Genomic DNA, 25,143 nt, shown 5'->3' on the forward strand with positions numbered 1-25,143 from the left:
CGTCCCGCCCCGCCCCGCGCCCCGCGCCGCCTCGGCCCTCGCCCGGAGCCGCCGCCCGCTCCCCCGCTCCCCAGCTCCGGCTCTTTGTTATTCCGCGGGAGTGGGCTCGCCAGGGTCCCGGTGTGCGTGCGCGCGCCGAGGGGCGCAGGATTTGCTCGGGGACCCCGCGCCTTGCGCACCCGGGACCGCCCGGGACACTTCTTCCCGGGACTTGGCGCTTGGAGTCCCGCGGCGCCTCCCGCGAACCGGTGATTCTCTCAGCGTTTGGCGCGGGGCACTTCCCTCTCTGCCGCTCCCGAGACCTTTGTGTGGCAATTACCACTCCTTCCCCGGCCCTCCACCCCCTGGAATTTCATCAATAACTCTGGAACAGTCCCGGTGTCTGTGTGTGTGTCCCGCGTTTGTGAGTTCAGATCTTCCACACGTGCATGCACCGTATGTGTCCAACTCGGACTTGGAAGGCGTGTGCATGTGAGCTAGGGCGCTCTGTCTGTGTGCCGTGTCCTGTGCATTCTGTGAGGACACTATGCGAGCATGTTTTGTGTGGACCGGGTTCGCGCTGTTTGTAGGTACTGTGCTTTGCCATGGGATCTCTGCCTTATGTTCTCTGCACGTGTGCAATTCCTGAGTGTGAGTGTGCGTGAATGTGTGTGTGTGTGTGTGTGTGTGTGTGTGTGTGTGTGTTTGGTGAAGTTGGTTCAGTGACATTTGTTCTGGGAGATTAGAAGTCTGCAGCTACGTGTGTTTCACCGCTGGCTTGCTGGGCAGCTTTACTGGCCTGGTATTCTTTTTCTTTAATGTTTCAGAGCTTAGGTTTTAATTATGGTAAAAATGTCTCTATAGAAATGCTGGTTGGCAGAGGGGCGTCGGCGTCCTGGTTTAGGTGGATGTGTATACATACATATGTATGTATTTATGTGTGTGTTTATGTGTGTGTGTGTGTGAGGATTCTCTTTCCATATTTTCCTCATTTCCCACATCGTTTAAAGGACAGCTGTAAGTGTGTGTGTGTGTGTGTGTGTGTGTGTGTGTGTGTGTTTAAAAGGATATTTTGTACAGCGAGTCTCACGGGAACGAAAGGCATTGCATTCGAAGCTTAGCCTTTTAGAGCTTTGACTGCATAAATTAAATATTTATTCACCAACTTACTATCTGTTATAAATTGGCCAAAAGAAAGCAGTTTGCATGCCTTGGAATTGGGGGGTGGAGTGGGGTGTGGAGACCCAAAGCTGGTTATTGGGTTGACTTTGTTAAAGATTGTTTAGCATAACTGTAGTCATTTTAAAAAGCTTTTGGGTAACTCTTAAGCTCAAGGAGAACATTTGTCAAAAGTAATTATCTGAGTTTCCTTGAAGGGCCTTGCTGGTATGTCTATGGATTCTAGCGAAGGGTTTTAGATAACTGGCCCTATTGCCCTGCCAAGAAGTGACAAAAGTCCTTTTTAATTGCAGTCTGGTCATTGGGAGCGGGAGTGGCCAGACTCTTTTATTTCTTCATCTCTTAATTTGGCCTTGGTGTATGTTATCATTTCTGCCCTTATCTGCAAATGTGTTAATCACGAAATCACTCTCTGTGGATGAATGGGCAGGTGATAGCCACACTTTAATGAACTTAGTTGTGGGGGAATACATGAGAAGGAAGCAGTGAGTACTAAGAAGATGCCAGTTTGACTTATCACTGGGATTTTTTTTTCCCAGCTTACAAGTACATTACTTATTGTTTGCTTGGCCATTAATTTAGAATTGTGTGTGGGTGTGCAAGGCTTCTGAAAATGCATTATTCAAGTTCCTTGGAGTAGCAATCAAGGGCTATTATAGAGTTTCAGTGTATACATTTTAAACAACCGCACAATGAGTTGATTTATAAATATTTAAAAATAACGATTCATGAATTAGCCATGCCTGCAGAGAATTATTTAATAGATATCATTATTCTGATGGAATTCAGAACTAGACATTTGTATTCCAGCAGTCTCTGCAAGAATTCTCAGAAGAACTATGCTACATTTGACTGAAAGGTACAAAGATATTGATACATCTTGCAATAGATTTCATAGTCTCAGGTTTTCTTTCTTTTGTTTTTGAAAGTTGGCTTCTTTTTTCTTTTTTTTTTTTTTTTTGCGAAGTTTATTAGCGGGCAAAGACACATTAGAAGTCATCAACACAAAAGATTTAATGATAGACCAGATGTCTCTATTTTAACCAGACATATTGAACTAGTAGTTATGGTAATTTTTCAATTTGATTCAAGTTATTTTTCCCCTGGTAGCTGTACAAATGTTTCTGTGCTCAAAATGTGACAGTTGAAATAAAATGCTGGATAAAATAGCAAGTAATTGTACTGGAAATATCACTTTTAGAGATTTGTGATTTGTAAAAGTGAACTATGATAATTTGTAACTTACTTAACTGAGTAAAGGAGAAAACAAGGATGCTTTTGGTCGTCTTTTCTCTCTGTGGTTGCATGAGTACATGTAGACTTAAGCTGTCTTCCATACTTGCATAATAAATTTTCTTTACTCTAATACTTAATAGTATTACTTTACACTCAATGGAAAAACATGTTTTAATTATTTGAGAGATAGAAACTGTCATTCAATATTTTACTATGCTCCTGCTGATTTTACTTTTGTTTGGAACTTTGAGCCTCTTCTCTATCAAATGTTAAACCACTTATCTGATTTGAAAAGTAATGATTAAGAATGAGATGAAAAACAACCCACTGGGTTTGTGGTTCTTCATAATGTGTGAACTAAAGATGAAATACTCCAATTAACCTTAAGAGAAGTCTTCCAGTTTGTGTCTTGTGTGCATATGATCTACTGGGGTGTTTATGCATTCTTTATAAGAGAAGACACGAGGGGAGAGAAAATGCAATATAAGGTATTTTAAATGTGCCCCAAAGCTTTGTGTTTTAAATGTGGTTTTGCTTCTATTAGAAACAAAAACGTGCAAGATGAAGAATTCTTTCTGCAGTGAGAAAGAATTCCTAGTTGACAGCAGAATTTTTGGACTGCTTTCTTTGTGAGAAAAGTGTGCAGTGCTCTAGATCTCTAACTCTTGAGTGACAGCTCTAGGGATTCTGTCTTAGATAGAGATATACTGGCCAGCTGTAGGATTTCCTCCGGGCGTGTCATGCTTGTGTGTGGTGGGCTTGCTTAACTTTGGAGGGAAGGAATGGGGTCATAATTTGCCGCCTTCTATTTTCAGGAATGCAGTAGTTATAAACAGGCTGCCATCTTAAGACAGTAAAGCCATCCCCCCCTCCTTCCCCCCTTGTTTCCCTTTCTCTGCCTGCCCCCATCAGTTGCAGAATTTCAGCCTTTAGCCTCCTCCCCTCCCCTCCCCCAAGGCCTTCTGCAGTTGTAGTTGTTACTTTGCGCATTGCCATTTAATATGGAGTCTGCTCCCAAGCCAGATGCATTTTCATCTGTTTCATGTGCTCTTTTGAGGTTGTAGAGTCTCAGAGGATCCCACAGTCAAATGGAAGTGTTTTCTGTCTTAATATTTGCAGACCACAATAAGAATAAAATCAAAACCATAACCCATGTGGAGCTGGGGCTTTGACTTTAATTCTTTCGGCTTTTATCTCAACTCTTCACTTTGTTACTATAAATACAGTTTCTACCATTCTGAAAAGATCTTCCTGCTATTCTGTAAGAAATGGGGATTTGACAGGACTTTGTTTTATGGCTCTGAGGGGTTTCTTTGTTACTGGCTTAACACAGAATGTACTGTTATTTATATATTAGTTCTAGCATAATTCTTTCTTTTTGACATGCAAAAATGGAGGTGCTTTGAGGATTGCTTTTTGATAGTTTCTTCTACTTTGTTCAGAGAAGAATGCTGCTTTTAAGATAATGATTCAATTTACTCATTTGTTTCAAGCTTCCTCCTGTTTGATTGCTTACAATCTTTTGTGTACTCTCGATGGCACCTGAAAATAGGTCTGAATTTTACAGTAGCTCGGTGTTTGGCAGCATGGCTGGACAATTTACTTATAGTCTAGATGCTTTCATTCAGATACTGGTCAATTTGCCCACCCTGACTTTTTATAGTTCAAGGTGACCTTTGATGATATAATTTCTTTAAACCTCAAACTTACTTCATTGTTGGAAGATAACAAGCACATGTCCTCATACTAGGATTACTGCAGGTTTTGACTATATCGAAGTTTGATAAATCATAGAATATTTGAAATTGCATGGAATATGTTAGTGTGTGAGGGAACTGTATATATGAAGATTCTTTTTGACAACACATGACATTCTAAATAACTTGTTAATGTTCTTCTAAAATAAAGCAGTTAAAACAGAAAACAACATGTAACTGTTAAGTTGTTACTTGGTCTTTTGTCTTGGTGATATGGAAATAAATAAAGTTTCTCTGAGATATAATACAGAGTTGTAACTGCTCTTGGAATTTCTCAGTGAGCCATTAGTGTTTAAATTCCGGGTGTCCTCAGGCCTCCTTCACAGAAAAGATGACTTTGACTTATGATTTGGGACCATCCCCATAGTGTACACTGTATTCATGTGAGCAGGCTCGCCAAGTGCTCACCACCTCCAGGTCCCAGCCCATCTATTTCTGCAATTGAAATTTTGTTTCCAATCACTGCAGTGTCTCTTGGTTTGATTCAGCTGTTTTTCTGAGACTCTGCTTGGCACCACCCATGTTTGTCTGTCTCTCATCATCTCTTCTTTCAAATATGTAGCTTAAATTTCACATCAGATTTGAAAGCTAGAAAAGGCTATTTTTTCCCTACATGCTTATTTAGAAAGAAACCAGCTTCAACTTTATAAGAGCCAAGTGTAGTTAAAATTATGAGTCATGGGAAACTTAGGCCTAGTGTTTAGGTACTTACTTTTTTTCCCTTTTGAACATGAAAGTGGCTTTTAAGAACTGATTATATTTTAGATTTGTCTCTATTTTGACAAATACTTTGGTGGTAGATGATTTATTGGCTGTCAGAAATGGTCTGTCTTCTCTGTGTACCTTAGATTTGCAGAGCTGGACCTGAGAGTCATTGCTCCCCAGAAACACCAAGTTACACACAGCATGCAATAATACAATAGTATTAAAACCTCTCCAAAATGCATTAAAATACAAAATATATTGAGCAAGGTGGCAATGTTATGGGTTCAAATGGTGAGAGGGTTTGAAGTGTATATTCAAGGAGCATAAAGTTCAGTGGATGAGCGAGGGACAGTGGAAGATGATCAGACAAATATGTAGGTAGCACGTGAAGGAGCAGGCAGACACAGGTTGACAGATCAATAGATGAAAGAAGTGGCATGGTACCTGGTAGTCTAGGGGAGCTTGATGGATTAGTTGAAACTGTGTTTGCCCATGTATAAAACAAGCTATTCCTTATAATGGACAACTGTTATTGCTATTATTATTATTATTATTATTATCATCATCATTGCAATTAAAGAGGGCACACTGGCAGCCAGGTGTCTCTGAATGGACTTACTAATTGGCCCTAATTGGTCTGAAGAACCATATTAAATGATACAACTTTATTCTGTCATGTTTCCTTTACCAAATGAAGGAAAGTAAAATTTCATGAATAATGCACACATGTAGACTTACAGCTTGCTCCCTAAAACATCCTTTTGAGATCAGTAAGGTAGCTAGAGTTATATCAGGCACTGTCGAGGACATGCTTAGTGTGCCCTGTGGACCCACCCTTAAGGGACATGGATGGGCAGCAGCATTTCAGAAATGTTTCCTTCTATCCTACATCTCTCTGGTTTTGTTGTTTGATCACATGGCCATTTTAAGGGATCAGGAAATAACTTATTTTCTGCTCACAGGCATGGTGAGGGTTTGAGCAGGTCAGGATGCTCCTTCCTTGTTCTTAAGAGCTCCTCCTTTTCAGTCCCCTCTCCATCTCCTGTCCTTCTCTTCCCTTCTCACTCGCTTACCTCCCTTCGGAGTCTTCTCTTACCACATCAGAATGTGCATGAAGTTGTTGCTACTGAGGTACTGGCATTTCCCCCTTGCTCTCTAAGCTGTGAGTCCAGCTCTTGACTCCTCCCTGGGTTTGTGTCTACAGAACCACTTTGAGCTATTTGCCTGCCCCAAGTGCCTGGATTGCTCTTCTTTTGTCCCTGCACAGTCGGTAGCAGCTGAAGTCTCCCCCGGACAGAAACTTTCTCTGAAGAGTCCTTAGGGGAACAAATAGAAACATTATATGATTAGACACATTGTTTTCATTATTAAACAAATCTACACAGAAGGATGGCAATTAACAGCTTTATCTCCTGAACCTAGACACGTCCCTCCTCTCTTCCATCAGTATTTCCACTTGAAGTGGTAACAATTAACTGTTGCTGGATTTAATGTCTTCAGCTGACAACACCAAATTGGGACTAGGCCCTTCTTTAGGTTGATTGACATATAGCCCTCTGACACATTCTTATGTCAGTTTAAGGCAGATTCATGCCCTGGGATCCGAGCCAAAGGGCCTGTCAGAACATTGACTTTAATAGCTGAAATATAGAACTTAAATGACATCTGAGACCTTAGCTTCAGCAGTATTTTGAGAACTTGAATAATTCTCCAAGGCATAGCAATTTATATTTTGTGGACAAGATTAAAAATTGTAAGAATTTGTCTAAGCATATGTACATATGTATTTAATTTATGATACAATTATCTATCATGGATTCATTTTGCATATTAAACAGGTATTAGTGTAGGAAAAAATAAAGTTTAAACTTACTTTAAAAATAATTCTGCAGTTGGTATTTTGGGGTGAGAATTCTATTCTTCCTAAGCAACTGTTATGCCATAGTTTATTTCCAAATAAATCAGAAAGCTAAAAATGAGTTCCAGTTTTCTGTGACTTAGAAGACAGTTGGGGTTGACTTTGGTCACTGTAATCTCAAGAGAGGTAGTGTGTAAGATTTCAGCAATAAAATGCAGAACCTTTGTTAATTTCAGGGAATTATAGATTGAGGTTTCATCTTCTTTGTCAGATTTGTCATTATTGGCTCTTAATGTAGTTAAGGGATTTCTTATTTTTCTAATTTTAATGTCTAAATAAATGCAGTGCATGCGTCTTTTGTTCCTATATCAAAATTCTTTGACCAGAGTCGTAGAAGAAAATTCTTCTAAGGGGTGTCCGGATTCTACAAGCTTCTGTGTACTCTTCCTCTTTCTTTTGAAGAGAAATTTTCTTTTAAAATGATAAGAAAATTTCTACTCTTTAAGGAAAAAAAAACAAAACACAAAAAACATGTGTTAATATCCCCAAGCTTTTGTAAGCAGAGATTGTGATAATGTGTTTTCTATGTACTTTCCATTTCATTTCTTTTTTTCTCTTCTAACTAATTCCAGATTTTCAATTAATTTGTTTAATCAAATATTGTTGCTCCTGTCCTGGTTCTTTTCCCAACATTCTTCTTAGTTTCTCCTGCTGGACCTGTCCCTTCTATGCCTTTTCTCCTTTAAGTATGACATGTTTGGCCAGTTTTTGTTGCCCCCATTTTATTCCTGGTGTTCAGCATCTCCCAACATTCCCAGTGCCCTTGCTGGCAGTTCTCTTCTGGTGGAAATGTAAACCCTCAACTTTTCCCTGAATTTTAGATTTATATGACCAATTCCTACTGTTTGTTCCTAGGTACTGTGGACACTTCAAGTGAAATTTGTCAGATACATTGAAACATTTGTTGAATACTTCCTGCAAATGTGTCATGCACAGAAGGAGAATGTGACAACATGCCTGTCTTAACAGGACTTGAATTTGTGTATCTAAGCCTCCGATCTCCTTTCATTCGATATGGTTTAGGTTTACCTAGTTCTGACATTCCAAATAGTTTTTGTCTCTAATCTCTTTTCCAAATTTCACTGAAGCTGCATAGGCATCTTTGTGGAACAGATCTGCTATTATCCAGTCCTCTGCCTAAAGACTTCAGTGATTAGTTTCAAGCGAAAGCCATAAGGAGTACTTTTCAGCATAGCTGGACCATTTGAAAAGTGATGAACACTTGTTTTCCTTGACAATTAGAAATTAGCATACTCTGCCTGTTACACACCTTATAAACTTTTTTTTTTGCATTCTTGGGTTTATATTCTTTTTAACCATAAAAATTAGTTTTTGACATTGGTTATATTTAGTAGCTTATTTTCAACTTCTGTGATCAACGTGATCTCTATGCTACATTTTTTTTCTTTTTTTTCTGATCCCTTTAACATAAGATTTTACTTTTCTCTTAAAAAAAATTAATCTGAAGCCTTTTGGGTCTAAGCACACAGTCTTTACCTGTAATAGGCCCTCACTTAAAATATTTATTAAACATTGTAATTGTGCTGGTTTAAAAATTATTCATTTATTCTGTGTTTATATGTAAGTGTGAGTTTGTATGTGTCCCTAAACATGTGTATACATGTGTATGGAGACTGGCGATCAATGTATGATATCTCTCTCTACTGCTTTTTACTTTATTTTTTAATTAATTTTTTAAAAAAATTTGAGATTATAATATAATTATATCATTTCTCATTTCCTCTTTCTTCCACAAAACTCTCCCATATAGCCCCTTGCTTTCTTTCAAGTATATGGCCTTTTATTTTTCATTAATTGTTTATACACATGCACGCGTGCTCGCGCGCGCGCATACACACACACACACACACACACAATTTACATACATTCTTTATATGTAAATCCAACCTGCTCCATTTTTTTTAAAGAAACAATCTATCACAGAACCTACTCCTTTCCAGTTTCAGTAGATACACTTAAGAAGTGCCTCATGCTTGTGAGGCAGACACTTAACTAACTGAGCTGTTACCCAGCTCTCTCATTTTGAGACACAGACTCACATGACATTATAGCAACTAGGAAAGAATGATTAAAGGGATGCCTTCTCTTTGGGTTACTTGTATGTGTTTCTAAAATCCTTCCTTTCCTTATAAAATGAGTTTGAATATAGACACAATTTGATATAAATGTGGTGAGATAGGTACTTTGTAATACTACTTCCCAAATATATGAACTGCAATTCAAAAAGGAAGACATTGCTATATAAAGCTTACATTGTCTCTCATTTAAAAACAGTAGGAAAACTTAGCAGCTTTTTTTTTATTATTTTAATGATGTGGTTAAGAAAGCTAGTACACAGTAGAAGGTATCCATGAATTGTGGACACAGGGACAGATAGCATCAGGAAGGTGTAATGCACAGACTTACAGGGCCATGAAAAATGGAGCGGTGGTGATTGATGTGAGGTGAAGTGATGTTGCTAGGACAAGGCCGTGTGATGAAAACTAGGACCTTGGGTTGTAGAGCATAACCCTCAGCATGTGAGGAGGAACCGTGTGGGGAGACATTCTGAGTTAATGATTCTGCAAAATTATCCAGAAGTTAGAGGGTGAGGGGACTCCACTGAGAAGACATCAGCCTGCTGCTGCATACAACTAGGTGAAGAAAGGTAGACGGGGACTCTAGAAGCTGCTAATGGTGACAGTTCACATTTTAAGGTCTATCTCCTTGTACATTCCTGGCATCATTTTTGCACCCTCTGGCCATTGGCATTTCAATTCACTAGTATGCAAGAGCCGTCAGATCTCAGAACATGTTCTCTACAGTTCATCCTGACTTTGGTCACTTGTTTTGAAATCCTCTCTTTCCACAGTTTTCCTTCTTTTTTATTTGACAAAAATTTAGACCACCTTCTTCCTAGGAGAAATTCTTTCATATTCCAAATGCATTTTGTAGTTTTTATGATAGAGCATCATTTTTTTTTATTTCTGCTTTCTTGTTTATACATTTTCCCAAGTGATGTGCTACTGGCCAAGTTGGTTTTGATCACATTTGAATTCAGTGACTAATCCCAAGAAGGTACTTTTAAAGAGTCAATAGAGTGAGTTCTTTAAGTTTACGATAGAACTGCTGGCTCCATATAATATGTCTTCTCATTGTGTTTCTATGTGCCATGGCTGAGTTACTACTGTAGAGAACAAACAGATTAGACCTTCCAAGAACCAGTTACATAATGTATGGATTATTTATCAGAATCAGTGATTCTGATTTCAGTATTAGTGTAACTTGATGGTTCAACAGTTTTCATTCCACCATTAGCATGATGGTATGATGAGAATGAACTAAGACACAGACCGTGACTGTTGGTTATAATTGGCTTTATAAAAAGAAAAGAAAGAAAAGAACTTTTAGGTCACAAATAAGATTCTTTTCTGTGAATGTAAATTTGGGCAGTTCAATTGAAATTCTGTGACCAAAACTAAAATTCTATACATGTTATTTTAGTAAGATACAGTTAAGTTTTCCAGCTACCCCATGACTTCTAGATGAAAATAATTGTGTAGTATATCAGATACAACATAGTTTAAGAGTATTTTCAAAGTAAAAAAAAAAACATTTTTGTATGTGTAAGTAAAATATCAACAACTGTAGTTTTGCACTCTTCTTTGACAATCTATCATTCAGTTTGGAAACAATTTCTTACTTTCTCAATTACTGCAAAGTATTACATACTACAGTGATGTTGTTTGACATAGAACTTTCTCTATTGGACCATGTATTAGAAGCATATCCCCTAACCTGTGGTACTATAAGAGAATGAGAGGGTTTTTAAGAATGGGGCCTAATGGGAGTCTTTAGTCCATGGAAAGGCATACCCTCAAACAGGACTATAGGGCTCTCATCTCCTTCCCTACTCCCTTTCTTGCTGTAAGTTTAATAGAATTCTCTGCCATGTCTACCATGACAGGCTACATGGTCAATAGCCCCAAATATCACAGAGACCAGCCAATGATGGATTGAAGCCTTTAAAAAGTATGAGCCAAAATAACTTTTTTTCTTTTTAATAAGTTAATAACTTCCAGAATTTGTTATAGTGATGAAAACTGAACTAACCCAAGAGCTACCAGTCCACAGTGATGTTTTATGAAAACCAGTTATTGTTGGGTGTTTAAAAGCGTGACACTGAAGTATACAGCTTCCATGTATTATAGTGCTGAATCCTGTGAACAAACCCAGGAGATATTTGGCATATCACTCGTAATCCAAAAGGGGGGAAAAAGTCAAAAGACAAAAAAGAGAGAGAGACTGAAGAATTATTTGGTCTGTTATGTTTTTCTGAGTTGCAACTGAAGTAAGTTTTACTTAAACTGGTTTAATATAATTGAGGAATTTGACAATGTACCTCAGTTGTAAGTGGAAAGAAGTTAGAGGATGGCACCAATGTTTTGTCCATTTCTCCATTGTCTTGGCAGGTACCTGACTGTTCCAGGCTCTGCACCTACATCCTTCAAGCTGAACTGTACTGTGATTAAGCACATCTCTACTCTTCCCTTTATTTTCCTTCTTTTTTCCTTTTCTCTGCCTGTCACTTTAAAATGTCAATCTCAGAGAAGGCTTCATGTTCTCTTTACTTGGCTGAGAGGTCAATGGCCAAGATTAAGGTAGTATGATTGGCTGACAGAAAAGAGAGATCATGTGCACTAGAGAGAAATATGCTTCTGGTATCAAGGAAAGGCAAATGGCAAGCATGCATAGGGAATGCCATATGGGTGCCTGCCATTGCCTTTGTCACATGGTTGATAGGTGAACTCTCTCCATTGTAAATGGGACAGGAGCAAATTATATTTAAAGTCTATACAACATCACCTAGGGGTTTCTGGTATTGTTTTTATGATGATAGATGATATGATGATTGAACCACCTCCCTCTGGTGAGTTCCTAAAACTCACTTTCCTAATGTAGAGCCAGAATCAACTATGTATAGTTTCTGTTCTATTTCTACCCACAGAACAATCGCTCTAGAGTTACCTACAAGTGGTCTCTATATAGATTTATAGGATAATTTAAAATAGTCAGATCTGGTCGATTTAGGTCTTAACTCACTGAAGTATGTGTTACGAAAGCGTCCAGGTACTTTCTGAATACAGTAAATGTTTTTATTCATTGTTGAAAATGCTGCCCTTTATTCCTGAATTGGCCATCAGCATTAGAGGATGCTAAAATAACCACAGAGAATAGGCCCCTTTTTATCCCTGGAATGAATCCTTGCTCCTCCCTGTGAGTGGTATGATAAAGTCTGATGAATCAGCTAAGGGCTCTTTACTTCACTTGGGAGTCTGTAAATCCTACACAGACTCTACACCTACACAGTGTATAGCTGGCATGTCCTGCTGTTCATTCAACAACACTTCTCTTCTCCCATAGCCTAGTGAGTCAGAGACAGTGATTCAGAACATTTCTGGCTTTTCTTCCCCTTCTTAGAAATTTCCCTCCATTTGTGGAAATTTTCCATCTTCATTTTTCAGACAGAGAGGAGAGAGAGAGAGAGAGAGAGAGAGAGAGAGAGAGAGAGAGAGAGAGAGCATTGATTCACCAAATTCTGGGCAAAAGTTCTTAGTGTGTTTAATCCTGCAAACAACTTGATTCTAGATCTACTTGGATCTTTAGATGGGAACAAGAAAAAGAATCACATAAACAGCCACATAATATGGATGAAAACATTATCTCTGTAGCCCAGTGTCCTGAAATACTAGCTGGCCTTAACACTTTTTCCTCATACCATCTTTACCAACCAAGTAAAAGGACTGAATAGGAACAACATGCTTGTGGTCCTAGGAAAAAGGCAAGTATTTGTAGGTAAGGGAGCATACAGCATTGTTTTCAATCTTTAATGAGTACACTTTTTAGTTTTCAGAATTAACAGTTTTTTTGAGTTTAGTTTCTTAGTATCAAATTAATTGTTGAAAATTAAATACATTGTCTTGGTTGTTTGTTAAAACCCTTGGTGGACAATGAAGGCTTCCTCAATAGAGTCTAGTCACTCAGTTGTTTTCATGAACTTCTATAACATAAGTGCTAGATATAAATAGTAAACAGTTATAGAACAATGAGTGACTGATCTCAGGAGGTTTATCATACAGAAAACAGGAATGGTGCAGAAACTAGCAAAAGAGCATCAATAAAACTCACCATCTCGTAATTTTTGAGTTTGTAAACACACTGCTATGTTGACCAATACTATCTATTTGAAAAAGATTATCTTCTAGTAAGTCACTAAAAAAGTCTTTGTCTTTAATGCCTGGGCAATGAAACCATTTTAAGGGTCATCAAATCAGAGTGCAGTTCTTTCATTTTGCCTCCTTGGCAACAGATGGTAGGGTTATACTTCTCTGCTATCTTGAAGTTAGGTATGATGGTAAAGGTGTTTTATTTCCCCTTACTTGATCTTTTTAGGCTACGTTTGATTTGTCCACTTCTGGTCTAGCTAGGTTAACTGCAGGAGCCAGTGGCAAGTTGGACTTGGTTAGAGATAGACATATCTGCAAACTAATATTTCTTTAGATCCACAGATAGTTGGGAACTAGTCTTCCCTGTTGTATACTCTGTTTTATAATGACAGATACAAGGTTTGTAGAATACCAGTTATTATAGTCCTACTTTTACCTTTGTTTTAGATACAGTGAATGTTTAATCATGCATTTAAGAAGTATGCTAGGCATATAAGACTAACTTCCTCTCTTTTTTTCTTTCTACATCATGTTAAAATGATTTTCTGTATTTCCATCTAGTATTTGCACTGGGATGTTTAAAGCCAGAAAAATAATAGAGAACTGTTTATTCCTAGGAAAATGCTTCTGTGTTCCTTCTTAGATAAATCTGTTTATTATATTTTTGCCTTATAAAATAATTGCTTTCCTTCCCATCTGTCTTCTGAAGAGGAACAGTTTTGATCCAGCAAGAATAGAGCAATTATTGTTAACCAGAATTGAATTCCAAGATATTTGAGATAGAAAGAGGCTCTGGAACATTTTTAATGTATTCAAGTTTCCAAGAAAAGACAAATTGTGTCTCATTGAAAAGGTGCAGCCAGATAGATCTTAAAGCCATAAGGAAGAGGAAAGCAAACAATGTCAGTCCTTCTCCCCTCCCTCCCTCCCTCTTTCCCTCCCTCCCTCCCTCCCTCCCTTCCTCCCTCTATTTTCTCTTTAGCAATCTCCATTCTTCCCAATACCAAATCCCTTTGTCTTAGGTGAATGCTGGTAAGAATCATTCCCACTAAAGGGCTTTGTTTCCTTATCCGTCTGCTTCAGAGACCCATTTCCACAGAAAGCTCACTGTTGCTCAGACATCTGATGAGATTCTTCCCTAGATACAGTAGACAGTAACAACTAGCTACTAATAGGCTCCCTATTGACCATATGCATCTTAATTCAGGTGAACAGTCTCTGCCCGTTCAAGAGGCCCAGAGCCAACCCCAGGACTCTATACCAGAAAATTTCTTCAAATGCGGTGAAGTTATACACAATCCCTGACTTTAAATTTAAATACTGGCATACTTTATCTGCAGAAGGCATTCATTTTCACAGCAAATTTCTTTTCTATAAAAGCTTTGGCCTTTATATATCAGTGCAAGCATTTAATCATAAATCTTACAAGTAAGGCCATCTCTCACTGTGGAGGAACACAAACCAAATTTTATCTTCCCACTTATGTTTCTCAGTATACACACTCTGGACAGATATGGGCATAGGTAATCATCTAATATGTCCTGCATGCTGGACATTGGGTACTTATGGTACCCAATGGAAAAAAAAAAGGTAGTTTCTATTACTCGCAGAACTTTCCAATGGATAGCTTATACTGGGGGAACTGGTTCCTTAAGAAACCAACTCCCACTGCTCCCAGTTGATTAAGTGAGCATGAAAGCATATTACCTGATACAATTTACCTTCACATATAATTGGTTAACGTCAAATGGCAAGCTGTAGAAGTGTGCGGAAGACCTGCAAGGGCTAATTTAGAGCTGGCTTATCTGTGACTCATCTATATAGTTCCTGCTAAAGAAGATAAATATTTTGATCACATCAACATTGATATTTTTCTATCCTGGTTCTCAAATGAGGTCTTGTAGAATGATTAGCTCTTAGTCTGGTGGTAAGCAGAACTCATCTTGTAAAATCAGTTTAGGGACGCTTGGAAGCACTGAGGACTATTTGATTTCATAAGGAATCTTGTGTTGAAGTTAAGTTTTGATATTTTGTTGTTCCATTAATGAGATCGAACCATGTTTCATATCAATGAATATTGATGGGTTGAACGATTGAACCCAACTCTGCTCTGTGCTCTGATCAATGCAGTCTTCATATTTCCAGTGTACAGATTAAACAGCTGGACCAGAAAACAGCCCAGAAAGCTTGGCTAGCACTGAGGTAGCTGGTACAGTATTATATAACATATAAGAATTGTCTTCTGAAATTCCTATTGCTGACCACACTGTAGACTTATCTGCTGAGCCTCCTTTGCCCACAGAGAGAGGAACATGGCCACAATGATCTCATTCCCTATTCTATGACATCATTCACCAAAAGTTTAGACTCACATAGTACCATGGAGGAGGTCAGTGATTGGCCCTCCTCTGGTACCCAACACCAGCCATCTCTCTATTCCACTGTTACTCATCTTTTCAACACACTAGCATGTGGGAACAGGCTAGGCAGGCACCATTTCTACATAGATGAGAGCACATTTGAGTGAAGTTGAAGAACAGACAGCTTTGTTTCTTTCCTTCCTGTGATGCTCCCTTCTTTTCCTGACTCTCGTTAGGCTGGACTCAAGTGTCTGTAGAGATAATCATGCTTTATCTTATTTCATTATGGTGTATGGATATTCTTGGTAAATATTTGTTAGCAAATTGCTTGAGGGTGGTGGGGATGCAATTGTTGGAATAAAAGCTTACTGTGAACTGCAACTTCATAAGTGTCATTATCTTTTTCCTCTGTCAACATGTAAGTGGGCAGAATCATATAATTCCATATAACAGTCATTGTATATAATTATCTAAAGATACATTTTACAGCTAATTCTTTCTGGCAGATAAATCTAAATGCTGTGTCATTTTAGACCAGTGCTCAGGAATAATGCTAAGAAACTTTCATGACTTAGATTGAATAATGATTGATGTTTGCTTCAGAGAAAATTAGTCCACCTCTGTTTCCTTTTTGCTGTTGTGTATTATAAAATATGGCATATGACTGTTTCAGTTTCAGAGAATTCATGTCTGCTTATGTTTGGAACTGGGGTAAAATTAGTTATTAGTCATTATAAAATAAATATAATATATACATAAATAGTATGGTATATAAATGATGTGATAAACTTTATTAGGTTATGTAAGTATACAAATTAAATATTTTGAAAGACATTTGCAATTTCCAGTCCAGGAGTCACAGTACTGGAGATATTATTCAGCGGTTAAGAGCATTGGCTACTCTTCTAGCAGATCTGAGTTCAATTTCCAGTACAGTGGCTCACTACTCTCTGGAATTCCAGTTCTGGGAGATCCACTGGCTTCTGGCTTCCTCCAGCATTGCAAGAAAAACACCCATTCACTTAAAATAAAAAATAAATCTTTAAAAAATATTCAGAAGTCATAGAATACCACAGATCTCTGGTTTCAGCTTCTTTTGTTTACTCTCCTTGGTAGTATTAGTTAATGCTGGGCATTTTCATGTAGCATGAATGTAGACTTGATTTATGGGTATGTGCATGTGAATATTATATATATTTGGATATTTGTCTGAACACTTATTTGTGTTGAGCCCAGAGGTCAACATCAGTTGGCTTCCTTAGTTACTCTCTACTTTTTTTTTTAATGTAATGTTCAATTGTCTTTTCTCTTACTGTGATAAAACACTCTTACCAAAGGAAACTTAGTAGAGAGAAGGGTTTGCTTCAGCTTACAGTCCCAGGTTCCAGTCCAGTGTTGAGGGATTCAGGGTAGGAACTTGAAGAAGAAGCCATAGAACAATGATGCTTGCTTATTGGGTCATTCTGAGCTAGCTTACAGCTCAGATGTACCTGTCACCAGATAGTGCCAACCATAGTGGTTTGGGCATTTCCATATCACCAGTCTAGGCAATCTCTTCCAGATATGGCCATTGGCCAGTCTAAATGGGGAAGTTCTTCATTTGAGCTTCCGTTTCCCCAGATACCTATTAGCTAATACTGTTAACACTTGTACATTTTAATGATTCCCAACATCCCCAGATATTGCTGCCTCAGACTATTACCTGCCCCAGGGCCCCTGAGATCTCCATGTCTCTGTCTCTGCACTGAGATTCTAAGTGCATAGAACCACACTCCAAATAAAGTGCTTCTGGGGATCAATCTCATGTCTTCAAGATTATTCAGTGAGATACTTATGAATGAAAACAGATATATATATATATATGTATATATACATATATTATATATATATATATCTGCCTCTCTTTATGTTATATATATGACATACATGTATATTTATGACATATGTGGGTATATGTGTGTATGTATATGCTTATAGGAGTGATTACAGAATCACGTGTTCCAATGTGTACATTTGGAAATCAGGGAATACCCCAGGTATTGGTCATTGACTTCCACCTCACTTAAGGCATGAGTGCTCATTATTGTATACAAAATATATTGTCCATAAGCTTCTGCACACTATGATTCCCATACTTCTTTAAGAATACTGGGTGACCAGACATGTATTATTATTATGGGGATTTTAACTGAGGTCCTTGGGTTTGTGTAACAAATGTTCTATCCACTAAGTCATCTTTCCTGACTTCTGGTATTGTTTTTAAGAAGGTAAGAGGGTCAAACCTTTGAAATCAGAACTATTAAGCTTTATCTGAACTCTAAGTAAGATTCTAGAAATTATGAAACAGATGACTGTAAGCATTTACAAATGGAAGTAAGATCCCTGGAAGGCATGATGGATTCTTTCAGCTAATTCATGTCAAACTAAATTAATTTACTTGTGATAGAATTATTAGACTTACACATCAGGAAGATATGCCTGTTAGAGCTAAATTTCTGCCACTCATTTGACTTGATTCTATTGTGAAACTCTTTTAAAAGTGATGTACAATTATGAACTGGCTAATAGTATAATCAAATGACTCTGCAGCAGATTGAACATCTATAGCCAAGAATATTGATTGAGTATTCATGATCAGTTTGAAACTGGTTCTCACTGGCAGCTGCAGAATTTGTTTTCTATTGCCCAGTTTGAATGTGTTGTGAAGATTGTGGATACATGCATCGAGATCACACTGGCCAAGCATGTGGGTCTGTCAGAACGAAAAGGGAAATGAACAGCTGGACCACAGAATGACTGCGGATGAACTTTATAAGCTTAAACCAATAGAGTGCAGTTAAATGGATAAAATTACCCAGGATCACTGGCTGTTTTTGTAGATTTTTCTTCTGGGCTCTGTGGAAATATGGTGGAGGAGATTTCTGGGGGCATTTAGCAATTATACTGGAAAGAAATATTTGTGACTACTAAGATTTGAGAGGCTATAGAAATGTATTTAAACATAAGTAGGGTGGAACGGATACGTATCTGTGAATGCATATATTTATACATACACATAAAACACACACATATGTGTCAGTTTTGGAGAACACACCTCTGTAGCATTACAATTTTGGATGCCAGTGTCAAAAGGCCTGGAAATTCTCACTGGGTGCCTTTATGAAGTGGCTGATAACAAGAGCAGGTGTTATATTAGCTTGTAGTCATGTGCCTATAAGAGACAGAGAGCAATTGATAACTTCCCTCTATTATATACTTATTAAAGGAAACAATTCTTTCTCATAGGATTTAGTTGATATATTTTAATGAGTATCACTCTTAAAGATGTGCATTTTTGTGATGCTGGAAAACTGAAGACCACACAATGAAGGGTAATTTGGATTGTTGAAATTGAAAATCTTTTGTATTTGATGAGGTAATATAACCTAAAAAACTAATGGAGATTTGTCCATAGTCATGTTAAAAACTCTCAATAGTATATTGTGTGACTATATAATTAATGGAAGTTATTTGTGAATTTATTTAACATAGTTTATTCATCTGATTTAAAATATCTTGTGTATATACATATTTGAGCACAGATGCTCACAGAGGCTAGAAGAGGCCATTGGATCCCCTGGATTTACAGATACAAGTAACTGCAAGGTGAAGCTGGGTGGTGGGAACCAAATTTGGATCCTTAGGAAGAACAGCAAACACACTTGACCAATCAGCCATCTCTCTAGCCCCATAGTTTGTTTTTATATTACCTGTTTAGACGTAGATTTTAATTTCATATGGCATACTCCTTGTATATTAAGTGTAACTATTAAGACTATTTGGAAGTAAGAGGAAAGCTCAAATTTTCCTTGATGCACAGGAAAAGATGTTTCAGCAAGCAGTGCATTCTGCATGAAGTAGATTGGCTTACAGAGTTCTGTCACAGAGTTTCTTCCTTATGGAAGATTTATTTTTTGAAGCATATTATATCTATATATATATATGCATGTATGTATGTATATATACATGCACACACTTAAGTGATGATTATCACTTTTACTTTTGGGGTGTCTGTCTGTATCTCTGAGGTGTCTTTCCCTTTTCATTCTTTTTCTGTACAATGAAAGCAGCACACCTGCCAGGCTGACAGGAGGAAGTGTACAGTGCAGGTTCCCTTGTGAATCTCTGCTGGAATATATTTGTTCATGCTCAGGGGATGTGGATTGAGAATATTTAGGTAACATAGTAATACCTACTGCCCATCATTATCGTAAGGCTTCCCCTTTTATAGTGGTGGGAAGGTATTTACAAGATTTGTGTTTCAAGGATGAATGCAAAGTGCCCCCCCCAATGCTATTAGCTTATTAGCTGTCATTACTGTAGGAAGCCATTTGGCTCATTGGGATGATAAGTGCTTCCCATTCATTATCTTATTCAGTCCTCGGGACACATTTATGAATGATGAAGTGAAGAAACTGAGATTAAGGGGGTTAAACATATTATCTAACATCAGACAGTGGCTTAGGGGCTCCTGGTTTATCTGACTCTAAAACTCATAACCTAAAATCATTATTCTATCCTCTTTCCAAATTACTAGGTTTTTTTAGACCTATTTAGCACTGCTATAGTCTAGGGATGTAGACATGAATGAAGACCAAGGTCCTTGATCTCATGAGGCTTACTATATTGGAAAGAATATTATTAAGCAGGTATGCCAATTAATGATAGGTTTGGCAGGTTATACTGTAAAAGCATACTGCTTAAACCGTTATCCTAGAGTTCAAGGTAATGGTGGATATTAAGTGTGAGATTTCTGGAGAAGGCTTGAGAGTTAGATTTTATATTTAATATCTTAGTTGTGATGCTTTGGTTTTGGAAAATGCTATGTGATTGTGAGAATTTTAACTGGGTAGGAAGAGTAGACATCCACATCTGGAGGCTTTGGCCAGCCCTTTCCCCTCTGTGGGATCTTGAGGTATATTATCTTCATGCTGCTTTGGGGTAAAGTAGGGTTGACTCTCAGGGAAGTTATCATTATATTTTTCGTGTTTTCAAAGTCACACTCTCATGAATACTGCTGCAGCATGTAATTTTCCCATAAAACACATTCGAATAGGACAGAAAATTGTAAGCATCATCTTCAAGCCCTTAATTAGGAACCAAATATGCTAGGAGTTGAGAACAGCCTAGTTTAACTGTAGATACCAGACATTTGGTAGAATGCTGTGATGTTTGATATGATTTATTTTCTCATATGAATAGTGCCAGGGATCTAAATCCTAGTTACAACAAAATCATTGGTACCTCTGAGCTTTGAAGTAGAATTAATAGGAAAAGACTGTAAGATTTCTGGGGTCTGTTGTTACAGAATGAAGGATGCCTCGAGAATTTAGCACACAAGTGTTCTTTGATAAGTTTAGTTGCCTTTACTAATTCAATCATTTTTGTTATTACTGTTACTGTGCATGCTCTGTTCTTCTAAATGGTAGTTGTATGGCCCTGTTAATTCATCATTTGAAAAAAATATACATATGCATATTTATACACATGTATATGTATAATGTCTTCTGTGTATCTCATCTCACAGAGTTATTTTTAAAAATCAAATAAGATTATATGCCATGTAAAAACAAATAAAATAGTATATACTCCATGAAAGTAATCTGCAGCTCCAACTCCATAGTCCTTTATCCACGATGCGAGGCCTCTAATGTCTAACTGCTACAGTGAGCTTCCAGTTTGGCAGAGAGGAAGATGCCTACATGTTAGCAAAAGTAAGGAAGCTTGCCCATTAATACCCATTTAGATTTCACACAAAAGTCATCTCTGAAATGATTTTTAAATTGTAAAGCTTTTTGTCTTTCCAGGCAAGGAAATAATGGCTCTCAGAACATTTTATGTAGGGTTCAAAGGGCTGAAATGTTAACCTTCAAGTGGACACTGGTCTAATGTGTTTACCTTAGATAAACTTAGAATGAGTTTTCTATTTGAGAGGCACTAAATAATTCTGGAGGAAACCTTAAATGACAGACTTGGGATCCAGGATCAGAAGAGTACTTAAACACAGTGAAAGTTTTCATGGAGCTCATGAATTAATTGGATGTTGCCCTCCTGCTCCTTCAATATAGAGGTGCCCCTTTCTTGAAGGTGCATTTCTACTGGATCATGTGGTCTAGAGAGGTCATTGCTGGGATTAGATTGTCTTGCCTTGGAATTTCATGAGCTTAGGGGCAAATCCAATGGCATAATTGCCAGTTCTGTGAGTTTGTTCACTTATGGTGAAAAGTAAAGAGGAAGTGTCATTAGAAAGCAAACGGATTCTTCAGTCCTTTTTCTAACTCCTCCATTGGGGACCCAGTGCTCAATCTAATGCTTGGCTCCGAGAGAATTCGCATCTGTATTTGTCAGGCTGTGGAAGAACCTCTCAGGAGACAGCTATATCAGGCTCCTGTCAGCATGCACTCCTGCAACCTCATAGGAAGAACAACAATATCAACCAACCAGACCCCTCAGAGCTCCCAGGGACTAAACCAACAACTAAAGAGTACACATGGAGGAACCCATGGCTCCAGCCACATGCATAGCAGAGGATGGCCTTGTCGGGCATCGATGGGAGAAGAGGCCCTTGGTCCCGTGAAGACTGGATGCCCCAGTGTAGGGGAATTTGAGGGCTGGGAGGCAAGAGTGGGTGGGTGGGTGAGGGAACACCCTCATAGAAGCAGGGGCAGGGGGATGGAATAGGGAGTTTCTGGGGGGAAACAGAGAAAGATGGTTACATTTGAAATGTAAATAAAGAAAATATCCAATTAAAAAAAGAAAGCAGACAGATGGTGTGTGTGTGTGTGTGTGTGTGTGTGTGTGTGTGTGTGTGTGTGTAAAATCCCATATTTCTGGTCATGGAGGTCATGGACAGTCATTTTTCTGAAAAACCGTGCTGTATTTGGAACCTTTTGTGCTTAGCAATGTGGAAAGAAGTAGCAGTAGCTGAGGAGTAAAAAGACTTTAGAAAGACAAGTTAACTTAGCAAACTGGAATTGCAAATATAGCGTCAATATGAGCCTAACATCTACTTCACAGAAAATTAGAAGGACATTGCTCTAAAGGTCGACCACTGAGACAGTCTTATTCCTTTAGTGGAGTTGGGGCATCTGGCCAGTTGTTTCTGCCCTTTATTGCAGGGCTGATTCTAATAATTTTGGGCACACGTTTCCCAAGCAAAATGTAGTGATATCAAGAGGAAATAAATGATAAAGCAATTCACACTTTTAGGATGTGTTGTTTTGGAATGGATTATAAATATTCACTTTGTAGCCAGTGTTAAGTAGTGTTGGAAAGAGAGGTAAAACAGAAACATTCAAAAGGAGAACATTAATATTATTTATAAAACACAAACAAAAAACCCAATCCATTTCTGTTATACTATTGGAGCTATTAGGAGTTCAATTACCTATTCATATAGACAATAATTAACACAATTCAGTGGCTTATGGAGTATTAAAAGTAAAATGGGAGAATAGTTTAGAAGAATTACTTATAGTTGTAGCTGAAAAATAAGTCAATAGAAAGGTTATTAATGGTTTTAAAGTAATATTAAGTGAAATACTGAGCCTTATTTTTTTCAAGATTTAATCACATGTTTGAATTTCAATCTCAGTTACCCCAAAAGAGAAGAGCAATTAGGCACTTAGCAGGGAATCAAAAGCTTCTAGTGTTCTGTAACACTGAGGTCTCTTGAAATGTTACAGCCCCTGCAGCAATTCATGGGTTACTACAAACAGCGATAACCCTAGACAAGCCCCAGAGCAGGAGTTTCCAGTGTTCGTCCTTCAGGATTCCAAAATCTAGGAGTGAGCGTGAAGTTCTGATTGCTCCTGTCCAGCCTATGAAGGCTGTGTGTGTGTGTGTGTGTGTGTGTGTTTTGTGCAGGATGTCTGTTGGAAATATACTGTTCCACATGCTACTTGGTAGAGGATGTCTCACTACAACTGTGTTTGTTGTGAAACAGATCAAATTGGAGAAATATAAATGACTAATAACAAGTGGTGGAAGAAGTCAGAATTTCACCTGGATATAAAACCAACATCCACTCCATATTAAAATGTAAATTGGCTTGATCTGCTGGACTTGAACAGGGAACAACCGCTATATAGTCACAAGTGCAGTGATCTTGTCCTGTGCAGAAGACACTGGTTTGCTCCAATCCTCCCCACCACTAAGGTTTTACAGTTCTGTCTTCGAAGATGGTCCCTGAGTTTCAGGGAGTGGTTGTGATAAAAAATGTTCTTGTGGCTGAGAACCTCACAGTCATTTATTCTCAGTCGTTCTCCACTGGATACCATCATACCTTAGACTGTATAGACAGCATTTGGAGTAAATAAATTATTATAATAACGAAAAAGGAAGGTTGGAGATAGGGAATGGTCAGTGTATCCAGGAGGATTTAAGTGGAGGAGTTGAATTTTCAAAGAATTAATCAAAATAGTTATTAAAAGGAAATTAGAAAGTATGGTTTTATGAATTAATAAGAAGACAGGAAGTACCCCCATATCAAGGGTTTCTGGGGTAATGGGCTGCTTATTCAGTGCATTGTATGGACCTGAGATCTTGGGATGTACTTGTTCTCTGAGTGAGACTTCTCCAAGTCTAATGTCCAAGTCTTGTCTGTGAGTCTGATTATGTCTCTGTCGTGTGGTACATCATTTAGATGATACCAATGTTGTGTTTTGTGAAGAGAATTTCTCCCTATCATGTGTTAATATTCAGTAAAGCTTGTTCATACCCAGGAACCTTGTATTCTCCTTTCTGCTGTACTCTGTGGTTTCATCTCCTTCTTGTTCCTCTTTAACTCTGATGTAATTCTTGGCACTTTTACTTCATTGTAGAGTAGGAAGTGATATCGTAGAGAAGGGAACAGGGCTGTCCAATTTTTCTCAATTGCTTGGAGGAGCTACCCTGGTATGTGGAGGGTTCTGTAATCAGGAAAAAAAAAGAGAATCCTCCACAGTGAGTAAACCACACTTGCAAATGCACCATTATTTCTGTTAAAACATTGTCTAGGACAGGATAGCTTCCTCTTCAGTCCTTTACTAGACCAAATGAGCTTGCCTTTAGATGGTGCCAGTTCAGCTCAGTTTTCTTCCCTCCTACCTTGTTGTCTTCCCTCCTTTGTCTCCATTCTGGCTTCCCTGCTTTCTTTCAAACAGGTGTGATTATTGTTGTTCTGCCAATATCTACTGTGAGATCTCATTAATATCCCCAGAATCACATGGCATGTGGGATGACTCCACCCTCTGCAGAGTTCCCATGACTTCAGCATGTCTTTCAGTAATTGATAGTTGCACACTGTTCTGCATATAATTACTGTTTTGGTTTTTGTTGATTTTGTGTCTGTTTACTCTCTCCCCTTGCTGTATGATCAAGTCCCTCTTTTAGCGATGTCATGTAGTTTCTTTATTGACTTTTCTCCCAAAGTTTCTATACTTTATTCTTCATCTTGTACAACTTTCTCTAAGGGCCCCCTTCTCATGCTCAGTTTGGCTCTCCAGTGCAATCCTTCATTGGGACAATTTCCCTTTCCTATTGACATATTGTTTTCCTTTGCTAAGCATAGCTAATATTTCTTTATCCTTTCAATAGCTTATCAGCTGTTAGCAAGATGATGATCAAGAGATAGGTGATGGGAAATTTGAGAACTGCAAATAGCAGACTGGGGAGAGAGGCTCTAGTGTGAAGAAGGATCACCTGTTTACTACACACTGGTCAGTCTTTGCTAGTCAGATAATGGAAATTTAGCCATTCATAGG

General features: G+C 38.1%; 1 protein-coding gene across 1 annotated transcript in view; it reads left to right on the top strand.

Annotated features, from left to right (window-relative positions):
- Positions 1 to 703: 703 nt before the first annotated feature.
- Positions 704 to 25,143, top strand: part of Asxl3 (ASXL transcriptional regulator 3) — a 170,786-nt gene continuing 146,346 nt past the window's right edge. Inside the window, exon 1 of the mRNA XM_028774885.1 lies at positions 704 to 781. The gene's annotated coding sequence lies outside the window, so the exon portion shown is untranslated. The remainder of the gene's footprint in view (positions 782 to 25,143) is intronic.

This window comes from Grammomys surdaster, unplaced genomic scaffold (assembly GCF_004785775.1).
Source record: "Grammomys surdaster isolate TR1022 unplaced genomic scaffold, NIH_TR_1.0 243, whole genome shotgun sequence".
Lineage (NCBI taxonomy): Eukaryota > Metazoa > Chordata > Mammalia > Rodentia > Muridae > Grammomys > Grammomys surdaster.